Source organism: Triticum urartu, chromosome 6 (genome assembly GCF_003073215.2).
Source record: "Triticum urartu cultivar G1812 chromosome 6, Tu2.1, whole genome shotgun sequence".
Classification (NCBI taxonomy): domain Eukaryota; kingdom Viridiplantae; phylum Streptophyta; class Magnoliopsida; order Poales; family Poaceae; genus Triticum; species Triticum urartu.
This window is the reverse complement of record NC_053027.1, coordinates 493,867,666-493,885,170: the sequence shown is the minus strand read 5'-3', so window position 1 is coordinate 493,885,170 and position 17,505 is coordinate 493,867,666. Positions and strand designations below refer to the sequence as shown.

The window sequence follows — 17,505 nt, the reverse complement described above, 5'->3', positions numbered from 1 at the left end:
GTGCTACTTTGAAGCACAAGTGTGGTAAAAGGATAGTAGCATTGTCCCTTCTCTATTTTTCTCTCATTTTTTGGACCTTCTCTTTTTTATGGCCTTTCTCTCTTTTTTTGGGCCTTCTCTTTTTTATGGCCTTTCTCTTCTTTTTTATTCCTCACTTGGGACAATGCTCTAATGATGATCATCACACTTCTATTTATTTACAACTCAATGATTACAACTCGATACTAGAACAAAGATGACTCTATATGAATGCCTCCGGCGATGTACCGAGATATGCAATGAACCAAGAGTGACATGCATGAAAGAATTATGAACGGTGGCTTTGCCACAAATACTATGTCAACTACATGATCATGCTAAGCAATATGACAATGATGAATGTGTCATGATGAACGGAATGGTGGAAAGTTGCATGGCAATATATCTCGGAATGGCTATGGAAATGCCATAATAGGTAGGTGAGGGAGTCCTGGGTTAGGGGGTGTCCGGATAGCCGGACTATACCTTCGGCCGGACTCCTGGACTATGAAGATACAAGATTGAAGACTTCGTCCTGTGTCCGGAAGGGACTTTCCTTGGCGTGTAAGGCAAGCTTGGCGATACGGATATGTAGATCTCCTACCATTGTAACCGACTCTGTGTAACCCTAGCCCTCTTCGGTGTCTATATAAACCGGAGGGTTTTAGTCCGTAGGACGAACAACAATCATACCATAGGCTAGCTTCTAGGGTTTAGCCTCTCTGATCTCGTGGTAGATCTACTCTTGTACTACCCATATCATCAATATTAATCAAGCAAGACGTAGGGTTTTACCTCCATCAAGAGGGCCCGAACCTGGGTAAAACATTGTGTCCCCTGCCTCCTATTACCATCCGCCTAGACGCACAGTTCGGGACCCCCTACCCGAGATCCGCCGGTTTTGACACCGACATTGGTGCTTTCATTGAGAGTTCCTCTGTGTCGTCACTTTTAGGCCCGATGGCTCCTCCGATCATCAACGACGATGCGATCCAGGGAGAGACTTTTCTCCCCGGACAGATCTTCGTATTTGGTGGCTTTGCACTGCGGGCCAATTCGCTTGGCCATCTGGAGCAGATCGAAAGCTACGCCCCTGGCCGTCAGGTGAGATTTGGAAGTTTAAACTACACAGCGGACCTCCGCGGAGACTTGATCTTCGACGGATTCGAGCCGCAGTTGAGCGGGCCGCACTGTCACGATGGTCATGATCTAGCTCTGCCGCCGAATAGTGCCCTGGAGGCCGCACCCGCACAGCTCCGACCCTTAATTCGGAGCCAACTGCGCCAATCGAGGATGGGTGGTTGGACACCGCCTCGGGGGCTGCAATCTCTGCAGCGATCAAGCCGAACACCAGCCCTATTCTCTGCGAAGCCCGTGACTCCAAGGAGCCGGACTCCTCTCCAGACTCCGAGCCCTCCGCGCCCCTACCGATCGAACCCGATTGGGCGCCGATCATGGAGTTCACCGCCGCGGACATCTTTCAGCACTCGCCCTTCGGCGATATTCTGAATTCACTAAAGTCTCTCTCTTTATCAGGAGAGCCATGGCCGGACTATGGTCAGCAATGTTGGGATGCAGATGATGAAGAAATTCAAAGCCCACCCACCACCCACTTCGTAGCCACTGTTGATGATTTAACCGACATGCTCGACTTTGACTCCGAAGACATCGACGGTATGGATGCCGATGCAGGAGAAGATCAAGAACCAGCGCCTATAGGGCACTGGAAAGCCACCTCGTCGTATGATATATACATGGTGGACACCCCAAAAGAAGGCAATGGCGATGGAACAGCGGAGGATGACCCCTCCAAGAAGCAACCTAAGCGCCGGCTTCAGCGGCGCCGCTCTAAATCCCGCCAAAGCAAAAACGGTGATTCCGGCACGGGAGATAATAACACCCCGGACAGTGCCGAAGACAACCACCTCCAGCAAGATTCAGCACAGGAGGATGGAGAAGCCAGCCCTCATGAGAGGGCGGCAGACAGAGAGGTCGAGGACGATAATTATATACCTCCCTCCGAAGACGAGGCAAGCCTCGACGACGATGAATTTGTCGTGCCAGAGGATCCCGTCGAACAAGAGCGTTTCAAACGCAGGCTTATGGCCACAGCGAGCAGCCTCAAGAAAAAATAGCAACAGCTTAGAGCTGATCAAGATTTGCTAGCCGACAGATGGACTGAAGTCCTTGCGGCCGAAGAGTATGAACTCGAACGCCCCTCCAAGAGCTACCCAAAGCACAGGTTGCTACCTTGATTAGAGGAGGAAGCACCTAAACCAACATCACCAGCGCATGATGTGGCCGACTGGCCACCCCGTGGCCATGACAGAGAGGCCTCTTGGCCCTCCACTCAAGCCGCACCCCGACGCCACTCAAAAAATACCAAGGCACGGGAAAATGCGCCAGACCTGTGAGATATATTGGAGGACAAGGCAAGGCAAATAAGATCGATCTAGATCGCGTGGGCGCCCCATGGCACGAGACGGTAATCGTCACTCCGGATACAGTCAATCCGGCCGGGCCGAACACAGTAGACAAAGCTCGTTTGAGCTGCGTCGTGATATAGCCCAATACAGAGGCGCCGCACACCCACTATGCTTCACAGATGAAGTAATGGGTCATCAAATCCCTGAGGGTTTCAAACCCGTGAACATCGAATCATATGATGGCACAACAGATCCTGCGGTATGGATCGAGGACTATCTCCTTCATATCCACATGGCCCGCGGTGATGACCTACACGCCATCAAATACCTCCCACTCAAGCTTAAAGGACCAGCTCGGCATTGGCTTAACAGCTTGCCAGCAGAATCAATTGGTTGTTGGGAGGACCTGGAAGCCGCATTCCTCGAAAATTTCCAGGGCACTTATGTGCGACCACGAGACGCCGATGACCTTAGCCACATAATTCAGCAGCCAGAGGAATCGGCAAGACAATTCTGGACACGGTTCCTAACCAAGAAAAATCAAATCGTCGACTGTCCGGATGCAGAGGCCCTAGCAGCCTTCAAGCATAACATCCGCGACGAGTGGCTTGCACGGCACCTAGGACAGGAAAAGCCGAAATCCATGGCAGCCCTCACGACACTTATGACCCGCTTTTGCGCGGGAGAGGACAGCTGGCTAGCTCGTAGCAATAACATGACCAAGAGCCCTGGTAATTTGGATAGCAAGGACAGCAGTGGCAGGTCGCGTCGCAACAAGCAAAAGCGCCGCATTAACGGCGACAATGCTGAGGATACGACAGTTAATGCCGGATTAAGAGGCTCTAAACCCGGTCAGCGGAAAAAGCCATTCAAAAGAAATACCCCGGGCCCGTCCAGTTTGGACTGAATACTCGACCGCTCATGCTAGATACATGGCACCCCCAAAAAACCAGCCAATCACACCAACAGGGATTGTTGGGTGTTCAAGCAGGCAGGCAAGTTAAATGCCGAAAGCAGTGAAAAGGGGCTGCATAGCGATGACGTGGAGGAGCCCCGGCCGCCGAGCAACAGTGGACAGAAAGGTTTTCCCCCACAAGTGCGGACGGTGAACATGATATACGCAACCCACGTCCCCAAGAGGGAGCAGAAGCGTGCGCTAAGGGACGTATACGCGATGGAGCCAGTCGCCCCAAAGTTCAACCCATGGTCTTCCTGCCCGATCACTTTTGATCGAAGGGACCACCCCACTAGCACCCGTCATGGCGGATTCGCCGCATTGGTTCTAGACCCAATTATTGACGGATTTCACCTCACTAGAGTCCTTATGGATGGCGGCATGAGCCTGAACCTGCTTTACTAGGATAAAGTGCGGAAAATGGGCATCGATCCCTTGAGGATTAAACCCACTAAAACGACCTTTAAAGGCGTCATACCAGGTGTAGAGGCCAACTGTACAGGCTCAGTTACACTTGAAGCGGTCTTCGGATCTCCGGATAATTTCCGAAGCGAGGAGTTAATCTTCGACATAGTTCCGTTCCACAGTGGCTATCACGCACTGCTCGGGCGAACCGCATTTGCCAAGTTCAATGCGGTGCCGCACTACGCATACCTCAAGCTCAAAATGCCAGGCCCTCGAGGAGTCATCACGGTCAATGGAAACACCGAACGCTCTCTCCGAACGGAGGAGCATACGGCGGCTATCGCAGCGGAAGTACAAAGCAGCCTCTCAAGGCAATTCTCCAGTCTGGCCATTAAACGTCTGGACACCGTCAAGCGCGCCCGGAGTAACCTACAACAAGACCGCCGGGCACGTTCCGAGCAAGCGTAGCAATGCGGCCCCAACCCCAGCCCTAGCAAACTTGCGAAACCAGTGTTGTGCGTACATAACTACGCTCTGGAAATACCATGGGCAAAAGGGGAGGGGCACAATCACGGCACGCCCGAAACACGGCTTAAACCGCACTAGGGGCTGCCGAATTTTTCATTTTCTCTTACTTTCAGGACTCCACTCTTCGGAAGGCCTGTCCGGCAGTACAATTGCCGCACAAACGATACAACAACCAGGGGAGCAGAAAGCTACGCCGCACTACAAAACTCTAAGGTGGTCTCTATAACGAGCAGTATACCTGTTTCGCATAACATTCCGCAGCTCGCCCCTGGAAAGGACATATTTGATAGTCCCATCTTTTGCTTATCACACTATTTGTATCGTCCTGCTTTGATCGCAGCCCTTTTTAAATAAACAATGCATAGCTTCCGTCTATTATTGCATTACTCTTTTTTACGAATATATGTTCATTAATGACATGTTGCACCCGTACACTTTGGTATGGCCAATACGCCAGGGGCTTAAGTACCCCACAATACGGTGTGAGAAGTCCGAACACTTTCACAAGTGCGGCACCCTGAACTTATAGCATTATAGGCATCGACTCCGAATCATGTCTTGGGTCAATAGTTGGGTTTGCCCGGCTCCTATGTTTTGGTACCTTACGTTCCGTTATATCGGCTAAGGTAGCACTAGGAGAACTACTGCGATTGTGCCCCAGTTGAGCTGGGCTAAGCACCTCAGTAGAGAAAGCTAAAATTGACCGTCATGATGAGACGAGAGCTGGTCGCTGTTCGAGAGGTTTTCGAGTCCCTAAAGACTTATGCTGCTTAGAGCGAGGAGTCGGCTTTGTCCGGCCTAGGCGTGGATAGCGCCCCGAACTCGGTCTTCCGAACACTAGGGGCTTTGCCGAAATTTAAAATTATAGAATTCTATGGCTAAGTGAGAGTGTTCAAGCATTATAGTCCGATTGCCTTGTTCGTTGTGTTGAGCGCCTCCCTCGAAGGACCCAAGAATGGGAAAAGAGCGCTCATGTTTATCCCGAACACCCCAGCACTCGTGCCATGGGGGCAGAAGCCGATGACTCGCCATCTCTAAAATTTGATAAACGGCCGCATAGAAGGTAATATTTTAAATTCAAAAAGCATTGCTTAGCGCACATGAGCAAGTTTTCAGCGCACAGGACAAAACGAGCGAGTTTACTGAAAAAATACATCCATGGAACATTCATCCGCCACAAGGCGGGCACCCTTCAGAACGCCCTCATAATACATATCGGGCTTGCGATGCTCCTTTCCCGGCGGTGGCCTGTCCTTCACAAGCTTCTCAGCATCCAGCTTGCCCCAGTGCACCTTCGCACGGGCAAGCGCCCTACGGGCACCCTTGATGCATACGGAGCGCTTGATGACTTCGAGCCTTGGACGGGCCTCCACCAGCCGCCTCACCAGCTCGAAGTAGCTCCCAGGCATGGCCTCTCCAGGCCATAGCCGGACTATGAGGCCCTTCATGGCCTGTTTGGCCACCTTATGGAGCTTGACCAGCTGTTTTAGCTGGTCTCTTAAGGGCACCGGGTGTTCGGCCTCAGCATACTGAGACCAGAACACCTTCTCCGTCGAGCTTCCCTCCTCGGCTCGGTAGAAGGCGGCGGCATCCGACACGCTATGGGGCAAGTCTACGAATGCTCCTGGAGAGCTCCGAATTCGGGTAAGTAACAAGTAATTCACTTTTACGTGCTTGCTTTGCATAAAGAATGCCTTACCCGCCGCTATCTTTTTTATTACCTCAACCTCCTGGAGGGCCTTCTGGGCTTCGGCCTTGGCAGACTTGGCATCTTCAATGGCCGCCGCGAGCTCAGACTCTCGCGTCTTCAAGTCAAGCTCCAAACTCTCATGTTTTTTCATGAGAGCCTGGAGCTCTTGCCGCACCTCGCCAACCTGCGTCTCATGCTTCTCCCGCTCGGTGCGCTCCGTGGCCGCCCTCTTCTCGGCCTCGGACAGCGCTTGCTTAAGGGTCGCCACCTCAGTTGTGGCCCCTACAATAGCCGCATTAATCCTGTCACTTTTTGCAATTGCACCTTTCACATATTTCAATAAGGTATTTCTTACCTTCCTTCTCCTCGAGCTGCTGCTTGGCTAGGCCGAGCTCTTGCTCGGACCGCTCGAGGTTTTGCTTCAGCGTGCCCACCTCCGCTGTTAGTGCGCGCGGATGCTAGCAGCGAAGCCTGCATATGCATATTGACTTACTTTTGTTAGACTCCTGCGAATGTTATTAGATCCTCTATTCGGCTTTTCTTTCCGAACGCCGAACAGAGCATCAGGGGCTACTATCTATGCGGCAATATTTTTACATATTCCTTACTTACCTCAAAGCCTGTTAGAAGGCTGGCACAGGCTTCAGTCAGTCCGCTCTTGGCGGACTGAACCTTCTGGATCACCTCACTCATAATAGTGCGGTGCTCCTCGTCGATGGAGGCGCCGTTAAGTACCTCCAGCAAATTGTCCGGTGCCTACGGTTGGATGGAGGTCACCGGCTCGGTAGGCTTGCTCCTCTTGGAAGGAGGCTGCCTACCGGAGTCCGGAACCGTTGAAGGTTCCGGCGCGGTGTCCGGCTCAAAGCCGGACTTAGAGCCCTTGGTGGTTCCATCCCCTTCACGCCTGGAGTCCGGGAGGTCGCCTTGCGGCGCCTCCAGGACCACCTCCTCCTGGCTTGGAACCTGTTGGGACGCCACCTCGGCGTCGTCTGTAGGGTGGGGGGAGGTAGCCGCCGGAAGCGAATTCACATCCGACGAATCCAGGGAGCCGCTCGACGACTTGTCGAGCCCGGCCTTGGGCGGACTGCATAGACATGTTCGACGTAAGGAAAAGCTGTGCAATGGGGGAATACTATGAATCACTCTGGTATCCGGATACTTATGATCTCGCCAGGGGCTTGGTCCCTGTGCGGCCACTCCTCTTCGCCGCCATCGGCGTTCGTGGAGTAGTTCGGAGGAGGGGTCTTCCCCCTCTTGGACCCTTCGGCCTCCCCAGTTGGGGCGGCCTTCCTTTTCTTCCCTCCCCCCGCTGGAGGGGGAGAGGTCTCTTCTTCCTCCTCCTCGTCTTCATGGGAGGAGTGCGCCTTGGAGTCGTCGTATGATGAATCCGACACCTCCTGGCGCCAGGCACTCTTTCGAGTCCCCGTGGCCTTCTTCTCCGGCACCACGTAGGGTGCCGGAACCAGCAGCTTCGCCAAGTGAGCGTCCGCTGGGCCTTCGGGCAAAGGAGCCGGACAGTTGATCTGTCCGGACGTCTCCTGCCAATCCTGTCAAAGGTAAGGGAGCTTAGATCCCGCATGGAGTCAAACTATGAAAAACTAATACCCTGTAAAAGGTAAAAACAGCTTACTGCACGAGCGTGATGCTGCGTGCTGAATCCGCGATCCTCGGTAGCGGATGCGGGGGCCTCGGCGCCCTTGAAAAGCACCTTCCAGGCATCTTCGTACGTCATGTCGAAGAGCCTGCTCAGAGTTCGGTGCCACACCGGGTCGAACTCCCACAGGTTGAAAGCCCGTTGTTGACACGGGAGGATCCGGCGGATGAGCATAACCTGGACTACGTTGACAAGTTTGAGCTTCTTGTCCACCAGGGTTTGGACGCATGTTTGGAGTCCGGTCAGCTCTCCTTTTTTACCCCACGACAGGCCCGTCTCTTTCTAGGAGGCGAGCCGCGTAGGGGGTCCGGACCGGAACTCGGGGGCTGCGACCCATTCAGGGTCGCGCGGCTCGGTGATGTAAAACCACCCCGATTGCTACCCCTTTAGGGACTCCATGAAGGAGCCCTCGAGCCATAGGACGTTGGGCATCTTGCCCACCATGGCGCCTCCGCACTCCGCCGTTGGGCATCTTGCCTGACATTGAAAGTCTTGAGCCATAGGCCGAAATGGGGGCGGATGCAGAAGAAAGCCTCACACACGACGATAAACGCCGAGATGTTGAGGACAAAGTTCGGGGCCAGATCGTGGAAATCCAGGCCATAGTAGAACATGAGCCCCTGGACAAATGGGTGGAGAGGGAAGCCCAGTCCGCGGAGGAAATGGGGGAGGAACACCACCCTCTCATGGGGCCTAGGGGTGGGGATGAGCTGCCCCTCTTTGGGAAGCCGGTGCGCAATGTCGTTAGACAAGTATCCGGCCTTCCTCAGTTTTTTGATGTGTCCCTCCGTAACGGAGGAGACCATCCACTTGCCTCCCGCTCCGGACATGGCTGGAGAAGGTTGAGGTGGGGTGTGCGGACTTGGGCGCTGGAGCTCGAGTGCGCGGAAATGGATAGGCAAAGGAGGAAGAAGGCGTGGATGAAAAGGTGGATCCTTATCCCCTTATATGGGTGGACGCGACTATGTGTCCCCACCAGCCTAGTAAAACTCGCTTATCTCCCAAGCGCCGTAATCAATGGCGCGGTTGGGATACCCACACCCGTATTGATGAGAATCCCGGAATAAGGGGACACGATCTCTGCTTTGACAAGACGTGCCAAGGAAACCGTCTCGCTAAACGCGCTGAGGTAGAACAGTAAAACGATTCGAATAAAGACTTGGCCGTGGTGTGATGTCACGCTACAGAATACGTCAGCAGATTAGATTTGTGTAAATATTATTCTCTCTATGGCAATATGTGGAAACTTATTTTGCAGAGCCAGACACTACCTTTGTGATCAAAATCTTCTATGAAGTACGTGGAGGAGGAACCTGCCTTGCAATGCTGAAGACAATCTGCGCGCCGGACTCGTCGTCATTGAAGCCTGGTTCAGGGGCTACTGAGGGAGTCCTGGATTAGGGGGTGTCCGGATAGCCGGACTATACCTTCGGTCGGACTCCTGGACTATGAAGATACAAGATTGAAGACTTCGTCCCGTGTCCAGAAGGGACTTTCCTTGGCGTGGAAGGCAAGCTTGGCGATACGGATATGTAGATCTCCTACCATTGTAACCGACTCTGTGTAACCCTAGCCCTCTCCGGTGTCTATATAAACCGGAGGGTTTTAGTCCGTAGGACGAACAACAATCATACCATAGGCTAGCTTCTAGGGTTTAGCCGCTCTGATCTCGTGGTAGATCTACTCTTGTACTACCCATATCATCAATGTTAATCAAGCATGACGTAGGGTTTTACCTCCATCAAGAGGGCCCGAACCTGGGTAAAACATTGTGTCCCCTGCCTCCTGTTACCATCCACCTAGACGCACAGTTCGGGACCCCCTACCCGAGATCCGCCGGTTTTGACACCGACAGTAGGTATGGTGGCTGTTTTGAGGAAGATATAAGGAGGTTTATGTGTGATAGAGTGTATCATATCACGGGGTTTGGATGCACTGGCGAAGTTTGCACTAACTCTCAATGTGAGAAAGGGTAATGCACGGTACCGAAGAGGCTAGCAAGGTGGAAGGGTGAGAGTGCGTATAATCCATGGACTCAACATTAGTCATAAAGAACTCACATACTTATTGCAAAAATCTACAAGTCATTAAAAACCTCGGCACTACGCGCATGCTCCTAGGGGGATAGATTGGTAGGAAAAGACCATCGCTCGTCACCGACCGCCACCCATAAGGAGGACAATCAAATAACACCTCATGTTTCAAATTTGTTACACAACGTTTACCATACGTGCATGCTACGGAACTTGCAAACTTCAACACAAGCATTTCTCAAATTCACAACTACTCAACTAGCACGACTTTGATATTATTACCTCCATATCTCAAAACAATCATCAAGCATCAAACTTCTCTTAGTATTCAATACTCTATATGAAAGTTTTTACTAATCTTGTATACCTAGAATATTAGGATTTTAAGCAAATAACCATGCTATTTAAGACTCTCAAAATAATATAAGTGAAGCATGAGAGTTCATCTATTTCTTCAAAATGAAACTACCACCATGCTCTAAAAGATATAAGTGAAGCACTAGAGCAAATGACAAACTACTCCGAAAGATATAAGTGAAGATCAATGAGTACACTACAAAAAAAAGACACATCCGTGACATTTTGGACCGAACGGAATTTTTTTGTCATACATATGACACTTCTATGACGATAATTGTGACAAAACCCAGTATCGTCATAGATGTGGTGGGCTCCTACTTCTATGACAAAAAATCATGACAGAAAATGGGCTTTTCGTCCTGGGCGGGCCGGAGACGCAGCTGCATGACATTCTTTGGGCCGTCCATGACAGAAAAACTGTGGTAGAACCGAGGGGGAGGAAAATTTCAGGGAGTTCCCAGTTACGGTGGGAGGTCGGGGGCCGAGCGATGCGCGTTTCTCTCGTACACGTACGCACGTGTGTGCAAGGCATTGGCTCTAACTGAACCCGAGCGAGGCATTGGGCTCTAACCGAACCCGAGCGATTGCACTGCAGGCTACGCGTTACTGAACCCGAGCGATCGATCGATGGCTGTTAACTGAACCCGATCGAGCGATTCCTTCGCTACTGCTGCTAACTGAAGACGGTCGATGGGATGAACAGTGAGCGCTGCGGGGGGGTTTGGATGAACAGTGAGCGGTGGCGTTGCCTCTGGATGAACAGGACCCCGTGGTGTGGTGGAGGGCTGGATAAACAGTAGACGGTGGAGGGGTGCCCGTGGAGGGGTGGATGAACAAGACCCCGTGGTGTGGAGGGCTGGATGATCAATAGACGATGGAGGGGTGGTTGAACAGGACCCCGTGGTGTGGAGGGCTGGATGAACAGTAGACGGTGGAGGGGTGCCCGAGGAGGGGTGGTTGAACAGGACCCCGTGGTGTGGAGGGCTGGATGAACAGTAGACGATGGAGGGGTGGTTGAACAGTAGCCGGTGGAGTAGCGCGCGGTGGAGGCTGGATGAACAGGAGCCCGTGGAGGCTGGATGAACAGGAGACCGTGGATGCTGGATGAACAGGAGCCCGTGGAGGCTGGAGGAGGTCGACGGTGGAGATGAACAGTATCCCGTGGAGTCCCGTTTTGTGGTACGCCACACCCCTCCCGATGAACAGGACCCCCGTTTCGATCGTAGCGCTCCAACACAAGTTCGTTTTGTCCGTTTTGCGGTACGCCACACCCCTCCCGATCAACAGGACCCCCGTTTCGACCGTAGGAGGTCCGTTTCCTTCGTTTTGCGGTATGCCAGACCCCTCCCGATGAACAGGATCCTGTTTCGAACATGGCCGGTCGAACACAAGGCCGTTTCCTCCGTTCTGCGGTACGCCAGGCCTTGTTTCCATCGCCTGTTCCGTCCAAGTCCTCCCGATGAACACGACGCATTCCGTTGCCTCCCCATGAACATGACACATTCCGTTGCCTCCCCATGAACACGGCGCATTACATTGCCTCCCCATGAACACGACGACGACGCTGTTTCTCCGTTCCGACCCAGCCATGTACACGAGCCCTGGCCGTACGTATGTGCAAGTAGGCGTTGGAGACCCCGCCCGTATGTACACATACGTGGCCGTATTTTCTTTCTTGCACCCTGGCCGCTGTACGTACGTGTAAATGCTACGTGCGCGCCTCTACTACGACACGTGAGCGCCTCTACATCGACCAGTATGTACGTACATGTTCGCGACCAGAATGACAACGCTACGTACGCTTCGACCAGGTGGGTCCCGACTGTCAGGCACTTCCTTGCCTGTGAAGATGTAGCTGGTTGGTCCCAGCAGTCAGGGGGCGAGTCGTTTTTTTGCCCGGACGCACTTCCTTGCGTCGAAGATGTAGCTGGTGGGTCCCAGCAGTCAGGGGGAAACGTTTTTTTTCGCAAAATACAGTGGCTCGTCTGGTGGGTCCCAGCTGTCAGGTGGAGGAATCATTATTTTCCGCGTAGTAAGGAGGAACTTCCTTGCTGTGGCCGTGGACCCAGCTGTCAGCCTCTCCATGTACAGTCCACGTCCGATGGAAGTCGTTCCTTAACCACGTTGACCACGCCGCGCCGAGAGCACCAGGGTGGTGGACGACGGTGAGGCCTAGGAAGGGGACGACACGGAGGCAGGGAACACTCGGCAGTTGTTTCCCACGCGGAGGGGAGTACGACTGTACGAGGGTTTACTGGTTCGTCTGCCGTCGCCGGAGAATAACAGCAGGTGTGGGTGAGTAGAGGGATGGCTAGGCCAGCGATGGGAGTACGGTCAGGCGGTGAGGCCTGCGCGACAGCACAGCCGGCCGCGAGGAGGAGGGAGCAGGCAGTCCCGCCGGCGCTTGTTTGAGCGGCTGGAGTAGGAAGAGCAGAGATTGAAGAAGCACGATGGCCGTTGGATGGACATCCAACAGTCAGTGCTTGTGCGTCAACCTTTTTTTAGGAAAGCCTCAAATCTGTGGAAAACAGCATACAACCCATCTGCCATTATTTCTAATAATTTACAGCCCATTTGCTAATTCTTAAGGTTTTTTTGGAGCCCATATTCTTTTTGTTAGCATTGCAGCCCATATTGTGGCAACGGTTAAAAAATTATACGAAATTTTGCATATTTCGGTGCGGTCCGTACTGTTTTTAATCCTAAAATTTCGACTCATATTCAAACTGATTTTGAAAATAAATGTATATCAATATAAAATCCAACAAATTCTCCATGCATAAAAATTAATGTAATTTAAAATCTTGAAATGAAAAAAAGATATTTGAAACTAATTGCCGGTTTGATGTGTTTTAAAAATGTACAAACCATTTCTCATTACTGATGGGCCATTTTCTCGGCCAGCCGAATGAAGCTCTCCTCGTCTTGAAAGATTTGCAACCCAACAGGCCTGACAAAGCGACTTACTTGGCAAATCACAAAAAAACTGGGCTGTGGCCGTGGACCCAGCTGTCAGCCTCTCCACGTACAGTACTCTTTCGATGGAATTTGTTCCTTGACTACGTTGACCACGCCGCGCGGAGAGCACCACGGCGGTGGACGACGGCGAGGCCTAGGAAGGGGACGACACGGCAGTGGAAGCCCGCGCGGAGAGGACTACGAGGGTTCACTGGTTCGGCTGCGGTGTGAGGCTGCCGTCGCCGCAGGGCCTGGCCAGCGGTGGGAATAGTAGGGGGCGGTGAGGCCTCTGCGGCAGCACAGCCGGCCATGGGAGGCAGGAGCATGCGGCACGACCGACGCTGCTTTGGACGGCTGGAGCAAGAAGACCAGAGGTTGAAGAAGCACTACGGCCGTTGGATGGACATCGTACGGTCACTAGAGCTAGAATCGTTCATATTGACTAAGTTGACAAAGCCCTTCGTCCCCGTCAACTTAGTAGGCCCACAAATCAGCCTCCCGGCAAGGTGGGTCCCAGCTAGCCGGGGGAGTATTCATTTTTTGTGCTTAATAAGGAGGCACTTCCGGTGGGTCCGAGCTGACAGCGGGGGGAACGTTTTTTCGCGAAATACGGTGGCCCGTCCAGTGGGTCCCAGCAGTCAGGGGGAAACGATTTTTTTCGCAAAATACTGGTGGCCCGCCCGGTGGGTCCCCGCTGTCAGGTGGAGGAATAATTATTTTCCGCGTAATAAGGAGGCACTTCCTTGCGGCTGTCGTGGACCCAGCTGTCAGCCTCTCCACGTACAGTACTCTTCCGATGGAAGTCGGTCGTTGACCACGTTGACCACGCCGTGCCGAGAGCACCAGGGCGGTGGACGACGGCGAGGACTAGGAAGGGGACGACTCGGAGCCGGGGAAGACGCAGCAGTGGATGCCCACGCGAAGAGGAGTACGAGGGTTCACTGGTTCGGATGCGGCATGAGGCTGCTGTCGCCGCAGAATAACAGGGGGTGTGGGTGAGTAGAGGGATGGCCTGGCCAGCGGTGGGAGTAGTAGTGGGTGGTGAGGCCTCCGCGACATCACAACCGACCATGGGAGGCAGGAGCACGCGGCACGACCGGCGCTGGTTTGGGCGGCTGGAGCAAGAAGACCAGAGGTTGAAGAAGCACTACGGCCGTTGGATGAACATCGTACGGTAACAGGAGCTAGAATCGTTCATATTGACTAAGTTGACAAAGCCCTCCGTCCCCGTCAACTTGGTAGGCCCACAAGTCAGCCTCCCACTATGCTGGGTTCCAGCTGGCAGGGGGAATATTCATTTTTTTGTGCGTAATAAGGAGGCACTTCCTTGCACGAAGATAGCTGGTGGGTCCGACATGTCAGGGGGGGCACTTTATTTCGCGAAATACAGAGGCCCTTCCGGTGGGTCCCAGATGTCAGGTGGAGGAATCATTATTTTGCGCGTAATAAGGAGGCATTTCCTTGTGTGCGGCCGTGGACCCAGCTATCAGTCTCTCCATGCACAGTCTACTTTCGATGGTGTCGTTCATTGACCACGTTGACCACGCCGCGCCGAGCGCATCCAAGGTGGTGGATGACGGCGGGGCCCCGGACAACAATGAGCCGGAGATGGGAAGACGCGGGAGTAGAGTCGCAGACAAAGAGGTGTACGAGGGTTAACTGGTTCTAGTGCGGTGTGGTTCGGCAGTCGGTGGAGAAGAACAGGAGGTGTGGAGGGGTGGAGGGATGGTGTCGGTGTACAAAAATAGGGGTACACTTTTTTGTACCCCTATAACTGCGCATGGACAGTCTGAGCCACGGGCACCACCACACCAAGCAAGGAAAGGGAGGTGAGCCAGGGTAAGACCGAAGCTCAAGGGAACTAGGACGACACCAAGGCCAAGACCACGAAGAGCAAAAGGGACAAAGCGGACTCCCCTGGCAAGATCCTTGCCGGGAGACAGCTTTGGAAACCCCGGCAAGACCCTTGCCGCGGCGACTCGCCCCACGCCTACGGAGCAAATTACCCTTGAGTCCACTGCCCCCAAGGGGCAAGGATTCGGGAGACATCCCCGTGGTGGCATGCAGATCTTTGTGAAGACATTCAAGATGAGATACGCACTAAGAAGAAGACGACCTTTGGCGAGATACCAGCCAGGGAAGACCACGAGACCCCCGGCAAGCGCCTTGCCGGGGATGACAGCAGGCGCCTCGGCAAGACCCTTGCCGGGGCCCCGGCAAGGCCCTTGCCGAGGACATCCGCAGGGCCACCATCAGACCCACGCCGACTAAACCTCCACCACCGTACGCATGCGGCTGCCGACCCAACCAGCTGGGCAGGCACCTACGTGGCGGCATGCAGATCTTCGTGAAAACCCTCCACTGCGCTACCTCAGCTGCCTGCCTACCTACATGGCATCACAAGCATCGCTGGCCAGGGCACGTGTCGACACAAGAAGGAGCAGCGACGGACGAGACAGGTTTCTCCCCCGTCCTCGATAAAGCAAGGACACCTAAGCAAGACGCATTAAATGCGCCTTGTCATGTAATGCGAGGGATAACCTCGCATCACTGTACCCTTTCCACCTCCTGCGTGCCACTATGGCAACCCCTTTTTCTATAAAAGGAGGTCCGAGGCGACCAGGAGGAAGATTCGGCTTTTTTGGAGCTCCTAACCCCCCAGTGCTAGCTCAAGAACAGGAATATACATCCACCAAAGCAGGAGTAGGGTTTTACGCAGCCTCGCGGCCCGAACCTGGATAAACAAACTGTGTACTATCTGTTTGATCCGCTCTTCTCACGACACCGCGCCCCGCTAACCGTAGTAGGGATTCTTGTGATCCCATAGGTTTCGTTCCCACCGACATCTTTAGCGCGCCATGTAGGGGGCGCAGTTGTGAGAATCGGCTTTCGCAGTTAGTTCGACACTTCATCATCATCATGGCGCCTAAGAAGAAGACGACGGTGGCGGTTGGCCAGTCGGAAGCCAGACAGCCCGTCCCGACGCGGGCGAGCAGCGGACCGGTCGCAGAAAGGACCCGGGGCGCTGCTCGCGAACACCAACACCATCCTAGCAGCCGGAGTTTGGGAGGCGGCGATGTTTGTGCACCTGGTAACGGGCCACACATCGCCAAATCCAAAGGCGGAGCCAGGCCCTCCGCGGGTGGAGCGGGGCCTTCCAAGGTCATCGCCGCCCCACCCGAAGGCGACGCAAGGGCCTCCAAGACTCCCACGCCGGTGCCAACAGTGCGCTCCTCCTAGGCAGCGCGCGACGAATGGCGTAATCACGCCGAAGATCCCAGGCGTCGCCGCGGGAAGAGCCCCGAGCGCCACTCCCGGGACGTAGAAGACCTGCCCGCTCGCCGAAGCGCTGGTGAAAACGGCATGCGACCGCGAGGTCATGATAGAGCTCCTTCTGACATGGTCAGAAGTCGAAGCGCGTCACGATCCGTGCAGGTTCCGCTGCCATCGACGCCGCAGAGGCCCTGGCGCGTGCGCAGTTGCTCCTCGACTTTCCTCCCACTACGGGGAAACTCGACGAATGGAGAGCCACTATCCGAAGCCTTGTTGCGGTGGCCAACAAAGACGAACCAAGTCCGGTGGGGCCCTCGGGTCGATGCTCCGATGGAGTCCCGCGTGTTGGAAATATGCCCTAGAGGCAATAATAAAAGTATTATTATTATATTTCTTTGTTCATGATAATTGTCTTTATTCATGCTATAACTGTATTATCCGGAAATCGTAATACACGTGTGAATACATAGACCATAATATGTCCCTAGTAAGCCTCTAGTTGACTAGCTCGTTGATCAACAGATAGTCATGGTTTCCTGGCTATGGACATTGGATGTCATTGATAACGGGATCACATCATTAGGAGAATGATGTGATGGACAAGACCTAATCCTAAGCATAGCACAAGATCGTGTAGTTCGTTTGCTAGAGCTTTTCCAATGTCAAGTATATTTTCCTTTGACCATGAGATCGTGTAACTCCCGGATACCGTAAGAGTGCTTTGGGTGTATCAAACGTCACAACGTAACTGGGTGACTATAAAGGTGCACTACAGGTATTTCCGAAAGTGTCTGTTGGGTTGACACGGATCGAGACTGGGATTTGTCACTCCATATAACGGAGAGGTATCACTGGGCCCACTCGGTAATGCATCATCATTATGAGCTCAAGGTGACCAAGTGGTTGATCACGGGATCATGCATTACGGTACGAGTAAAGTGACTTGCCGGTAACGAGACTGAACAAGGTATTGGGATACCGACGATCGAGTCTCGGGCAAGTAACATACCGATTGACAAAGGGAATTGTATACGGGGTTGTTTAATCCTCGACATCGTGGTTCATCCGATGAGATCATCGTGGAGCATGTGGGAGCCAACATGGGTATCCAGATCCCGCTGTTGTTTATTGACCGGAGAGTCGTCCCGGTCATGTCTGCATGTCTCCCGAACCCGTAGGGTCTACACACTTAAGGTTCGGTGACG

The 17,505-nt window shown here is 53.4% G+C and overlaps 1 pseudogene; it reads left to right on the top strand.

Moving 5' to 3' along the window:
• Window positions 1-17,505, top strand: part of LOC125516876 — an 89,699-nt pseudogene that overhangs the window by 4,640 nt on the left and 67,554 nt on the right.